Source organism: Pseudoliparis swirei, chromosome 23 (assembly GCF_029220125.1).
Source record: "Pseudoliparis swirei isolate HS2019 ecotype Mariana Trench chromosome 23, NWPU_hadal_v1, whole genome shotgun sequence".
NCBI lineage: Eukaryota > Metazoa > Chordata > Actinopteri > Perciformes > Liparidae > Pseudoliparis > Pseudoliparis swirei.
Window position 1 is genome coordinate 7,079,490 of NC_079410.1, and position 7,247 is coordinate 7,086,736.

Here is a 7,247-nt window from a genome sequence, read left to right on the forward strand (position 1 = left end):
GTTACCATGCAGGCGTTAGCAATTAGCTGTCTAAGCACAGTCTCACAGAGCTGCTCGCATGGCTATTTGCTCCTGTTGGCATGATGAGTGTATGATGAGGTGGGTGTGTAGAAGGGAGTTTCTGGGACAACACATTTGCTGGTCTTCTTTTCATCGTGGTCCTGGGCCTAATTCTGCGAAAGTTCCACTATAAGAACATAAGTGACCCTGTCGTGTACCCCAGCCTTTCCTCTCAAACTAAAACCAGGTACTTCCACCGGTGCTCATCCTAGTTTAATAACACACGGGATGGTTACATCAGAACACGCGTAGAACAAGTGGCTTCATTCTCCTTTGCTCGAGCCCTCCTGGGTCCCTGCAGTTTAGATTTGATATTCTCTGTGACGTAGCCTACAGCCCCCACGTGGACGCTTTAGCGCTGGAGGACGAGAGGGTTAAAATGTACAGGGACATTATTAGCTTTTATCTATCTGTATGCACAGCTTCATGGGGAGGTTTTTGTCAATTTGTGCACATCAGAGGGCCATTTTGTCTGTAGATGTCAAACAAGTAGGAAAGAAAATTGGCCGTTCCAGTTTAGTGGCAGGAAAGTGGGGCGATCTGTTCTTTGGAAGTTTCCCAGTAATATATCCTGGGGACCAAGACACTGAAAATATCTATCTTTATACACACAATGTCCTACATACTGTGTAAGAGAGGGTGAACCAGAGAGGAAGAGACAGAGTAAGAGATGGAGTGAGAGAGCACATGATGATGTGTTTGGGAGAGAGGGAAGGAGGTCAAATGTTACGATGCTGGTGGGATAGCAGTCTTTTGATGGCATCGCACAGAAAGATGCATTGAAGCTTAGGAGAACCAGGTCAAGACTAGCAAGTCAGTGGTCACCCAACAGTTACCTCATTTCCCCTCTTAGGCCTACTTCTGTGACATTAAAACCTCTTGAGTAGAAGTGGAAATGCTGCCTCATAACCCTGTTTTACGCTGTGCTGCGTGATGGTGTAAATCAAACAGGATTTGTTAGGATAACATTTACACCTGGCAACTGTGTCTTTAGTTAAGAAAGATCAAATCCATCTTTCCCTTGGCAAAAGCAGATTTGCTAAACATGTCACTTCCTCCTGTGAGCTTTTTGTTTTTTTAAACCGATGTTAAATGGCTCATTGCGTTCCCCATCCATGAATATCTTAACATTTCGTTTCTGACAAGTGTGTTACAACCTAAGCCACCAGCCACCTGTTTCATTTGTTGATTTGAGTGCATATTAGGTACATTTGTAACTGGAGCTCACAATTTACAACAAACAATTATAATACAACAATGCATGTTAAAAAGGGATTCAAATAGCAGAAACCTTTTTACGGCCAAAAACCTGTTGTCTTTCTTTTTTAGGTCAGTTTATAGACCAGGATGAATATGATCAGTGAGCGTCAGGTCACGCATGAACCAGATGATGAAATCTATGGGAAACATATCAACCCATGGGATTTAGCCAACAGATCAACAATGAATGACTAAAGGCTAGCAGTAGGTGATTAAGGTTCAGGATAACTTTACTGGAGGCCTATACACAACAGAGCAGTATTTCTAAAAATGCAAAAATGACAGCCTGTGGGTGCATAACACACTGCTGTGCCTTACATCTGAGACTCAACAACAAACACTATTGAAAGCGACGCTGCAAACAGAACAGATAAACATAAAAGCTGTCAGTTGTTTGCGTGCGTAGCCAACACGTGAATTTATAGGAAATGTGCCAAGTAAAAATAAAAAGTCTCTGAGTGTCAATTACTACATTTTATAGTTTAGCATGCATATTAAGTTCAGGAGATTTACCCTGTATTTAGCTTATCTTAGCATTAGGGCTGGACACTGGAGGGAACAGCTAGCCTGGTTCTATCCAAAGTTAATGAAATACGTCTATCGGCAGCTTAGTCAAGACATGGTTTATTACCTTCGCATTGAAAATGCCGGAAGGTTATGTTTTGATCGCCGTGTATTTATTTATTTATTTGTATGCGTGTTATTCGCAAAACTCAAAAAGTATTGAACCGAATCGCATGCAATTTGGTGGGATGATTGTTTATTATCCGGGGACCAGTTGATTAGATTTTGGGATCGATCGGGTCAAGGTCAAAGGTCATGAACAGGTCAAAATCTTTCGCAGAACTCAAAAAGTATTGAACCGAATCGCATGAAATTTGGTGGGATGATTGTTTATTATCTGGGGACCAGTTGATTAGATTGTGGGATCGATCGGGTCAAAGATCAAGGTCAAAGGTCATGAACAGGTCAAATCTTCTTGAATCACATGGAATTTGGTGGGATGATTGGTTATTATCCGGGGACCATTTGATTAGATTTTGGGATCAATCGGGTCAAAGGTCAAGGTCAAGGTCATGGAAAGGTCAACATCTTTTTTTTACCATAGCACGATACATTTTTGTCCAATTGGCATGCAACTAATGCCAAAATGTTCATAATTCAATGCCCAATCTTGTGATATGCGAAGGTATGCGCTCTACCGAGTGCCCATTCTAGTTTAAAGTGCATTACGACATGAACGTGTTTGATTCATGATTACAAACCTCACTTCCCCTATATAGTCTAGACTGCAGGTGCATCAGATGTGTTTTCCCTCACAAGTCTCCCGCAACAGATGCACTCTTTCTTTTGTTGTATCTGGGTAAGATTTATTCCAGCAACCAATGAAAATAAAGCATCCTGGATAGATATGTCACTCTTGCCTGTCTTCAAAACTTAAGAGCCCTGTTAATGACATGTGGAACTCCGTGATTTCAGCAGTGCAACAAAATAGGTCTATTAAATGTGGTCTCCTAAATATTCGATCTCTGTCATCTAAAGCTGTGTTACTGAATGATTTAATATCAGATAATCACATTGATTTATGTTGCCTAACTGAAACCTGGCTGAGCCATGAAGAATATGTCTGCCTGAATGAATCGACTCCTCCAAGTCATATTAATACTCACATTCCTCGAGGCACCGGTCGAGGAGGTGGAGTAGCAGCCATCTTTGAATCGAGCGTATTAATTAATCCTCAACCAAAATTACACTACACCTCATTTGAAAGCCTTGTTCTTAGTCTTTCACATCCAACCTGGAAAACACTACAGCCAATTCGATTTGTGATTCTGTACCGCCACCAGGTCCATATTCAGAGTTTATATCTGAATTCTCAGAATTTATATCAAGTTTGGTTCTTAAAACCGATAAAGTTATTATTGTTGGAGATTTTAATATCCATGTGGATGTTGATAATGATTGCCTTAGTGCTGCATTCATCTCCTTGTTGGACTCGATTGGCTTCTGTCAGAGAGTACAGAAACCCACTCACAGCTTTGGCCACACGCTGATCTTGTTCTTACTTATGGCGTTGACATTGAGCATTTGAACGTCTTCCCACAGAATCCTCTTCTGTCAGACCACAACCTCATAACTTTTGAATTTATACTACCGGAGTGTACTCCGTTAGTCAAAAGTTTCTACACTAGATGTCTAACTGATAGTGCTGTAGCTAAATTTAAAGAAGCGATTCCTTCTGTATTTGATTCGATACCACGTCTCAATATAACAGAGGACTCCTGGTCTAACTTTAGTCCGTCCCAGATTGATCATCTTGTTGACAGTGCCATAGGCTCTCTGAGAATGACACTGGACTCGATAGCCCTCTGAAGAAGAAGACAGTGAGGAAGAGGAGGTTTGCTCCTGGTATAACCCTCAGACCCGCAAACTGAAGCAACGTCATTTAAAGCTTGAACGCATATGGCGTTCAACTAATCTCAAGAATCCCGCTTAGTTTGGCGAGATAGTCTTAAAACATATAAGAAGGCCCTCCGTAATGCCAGAGCAGCCTATTACTCATCAATAATAGAAAAAATAAAACAACCCCAGGTTTCTCTTCAGCACTGTAGCCAGGCTGACAGAGAGTCACAGCTCTGTGGGCCGAGCATTCCTATAAACCTTAGTGGTAATGACTTTATGAACTTCTTTAATGAAAAGATTTTAACTATTAGGGACAAGATTAATAATCTCTTGCCCATAACCAGTGCCAATCTGTCCTCAAGTGGAATGGCCTTGGAAACCGCTGTATGCCCTGGTGTATATTTGGAGGATTTTCTCCTATCAACCGTGACCAATTATTTTCAACGGTTTCTACTTGAACACGCCTACCTGTCTCTTGGACCACATCCAGACGAGGCTGCATAAAGACGTTTTGCCTTTAGTTGGCGGCTCGATATTAGATATTATCAATGTGTCTCTGCTAACAGGCCACGTACCACACTCCTTCAAGGTGGCTGTTATTAAACCTCTCCTGAAGAAGCCCACTCTGGATCCAGAGGTATTGGCTAACTACAGACCGATCTCTAACCTCCTTTCCTCTCCAAGATCCTTGAGAAAGTGGTCGCAAATCAATTGTCGACTTTCTACATCATAATAGTTTATTTGAGAAATTTCAATCAGGATTTAGAAAACACCACAGCACCGAGACGGCACTGGTGAAAATTACAAATGACCTCTTAATGGCAGCAGATAAAGGACTCCTCTCTGTCCTGGTCTTGTTAGACCTTAGTGCTGCATTCGACACCATTGACCATGACATCCTGTTACAGAGACTGGAGCAGTCGATTGGCATTTCAGGCACGGCACTAATTTGGTTTAAATCCTATTTATCAGATCGATCTCAGTTTGTATTTGTAAACGATGGCGCTCGATAACCACCAACGTTAATCACGGAGTTCCACAAGGTTCTGTGCTTGGACCAATTTTATTTACCTTATACATGCTTCCTTTGGGCAATATTATCAGGAAACACTCCATAAACTTTCATTGTTATGCAGATGACACTCAACTATATTTATCGATAAAACCAGAGGAGAGCAACCAACTCTGTAAAATTCAAGCATGTCTTAAAGACATAAAAACATGGATGACCTGCAACTTCTTGATGTTAAACTCAGACAAAACCGAAGTAATTTTAATCGGCCCTGAGCACCTCAGAGATCAATTATCTGGTGATGTGGATTCTGTAGACGGCATTGCCCTGGCATCCAACACCACTGTAAAGAATCTTGGCGTTATCTTTGATCGGGACTTGTCCTTTAACTCCCACGTAAAGCAAATCTCAAGGACTGCATTCTTTCATCTCGTAATATTTCAAAAATCAGGCACATCTTGTCTCAAAAGATGCAGAAAAATTGGTTCACGTTCGTTACTTGAGACTGGATTACTGCAACTCCTTATTAGCAGGCTGCTCTAATAAATCTCTTAGGTCCCTCCAGTTGATCCAGAATGCTGCAGCTCGTGTTCTCACTAAAACTAAGAAAAGAGATCACATCACTCCTGCACTAGCTGCTCTGCACTGGCTCCCAGTAAAATCAAGAATCACTTTTAAAATTCTTCTCTTAACCTACAAAGCCTTGATTGGTGATGCTCCATCATATCTTAAGGAGCTTGTCGTACCATATTGCCCCACTAGAGAGCTCGCTCACTAAATGCGGGACTACTTGTAGTTCCTAGAGTCTTAAAAAGTAGAATGGGAGCCAGAGCCTTTAGTTATCAAGCTCCTCTTTTATGGAACCAGCTTCCAATTTCAGTCCGGGAGGCAGACACAGTCACCTCGTTAAGAGTAGACTTAAGACCTTCCTCTTTGACAGAGCTTATAGTTAGGGCTGAATCAGGTTTGCCCTGGTCCAGCCCCTTGATATGCTGCTATAGGCTAATAGCTGCCGGGGGACGTTTTAGGATGCACTGAGTACCTATCTCCTCTTTTTCTCTCCTTAAGGATGAATTTTCATCTCTCAATCACACGTTACTAACTCTGCTTTCTCCCGGAAGTCCTTTTGACTTTCGTCTCATGGGGTCATCGGACCCTATGAGACGGCATAGATCTATCTGCCTGATGGATCGTCTGGGTCGTGGAATTCCTGCTCATGACTACGCCACTGTCCTGTTGAGACTCCGCCCCTCCTCCTCCCCACCGCCATCTGCCTGATGGATCGTGGAGGTCTCCATCGTGGAATATGCCTACTATGAACTATTCATACACTCTGTCATATTCATTGAATGTATTTTAACTCTAAATCTGTCCTTCTGTACACATTACATCTATTGCATCTGTCCATCCTAGGAGAGGGATCCTCCTCTGTTGCTCTCCTGCAGGTTTCTTCCTTTTTTCCCCTGAAGGGTTATTTGGGAGTTTTTCCTGGTCCGATGTGAGGTTTTGGGGCAGGGATGTCTATGTGTACAGATTGTAAAGCACTCCGAGACAAATTTGTAATTTGTGAAATTGGGCTATACAAATAAACTGAATTGAATTGAATTGGTTCAATTAAGTACTCACTCTCTTAAACTTTAAATCTTGAAATAATTGGTTGTGTTTGTGAGTGTGATTTTGTGAGGTGATGTAAACTCAGCTGTCATAACAAGCAGCAGGAGAGCACCTTGTTAACCTCTTGGTATCCTGCATGCTCAAAACATCATAGCATTGTTTGTTAATGCTGCCCACATAGCATTTATCTCTTTATTTGCAGGCCTAGGAAAAGGACCCTCTCAAAAAATTTCAAAACAGCACTTTGAACAAGTAAGATGTATTATAAAGAATTTAACATAAAGACAGGACATTTGTGCAATAGAATTAGGCATGTTTTTGTAAATGAGAGTAGAGTTATTAAAAAACATTTTCATTATTTAAGGGAGCAAAGATGCCTCGTAAAAGACCTTTGCCAGGCCAGAATGCAGGGTACAACATGGGTACAACGCCAAATTAATTCAAATTTCCTGATATTTGAGCCACCAACGTGTGTGGCTGCGTGCGCGGCAACATTTTGGTCACCCCCGACAAAATCTCACTCCAAGGTTTTTTGAAAAGTTGGCAGCTCTGCTTACTGGCATGAGAAGATGGTCATTGTAGTCAGCATGCTGTACATACATACATTCATAGCCGACATACATAGGCCTTCATACATAGCCTACATACAATTACTGCCACCTTGAGCATCATGTAACCTGTGATATAACTCGTAAAAACACACCCTGTAAATCATTTTCTATTTGAAAATCGATTGAGTTAGCCCGCCGTTCACAGAGATAGTTTTTTCTTTCCTTGAGTTAACTTCTCTGAGTGCTCGAGGAGATGAGGGGTTAGCAGGGTTAATAATATAGTTTTATGTTGCCGAGCCCAGTGAAAGTGTTAATGATATGACCTGAAACTGAAACGGCTCTCCAAG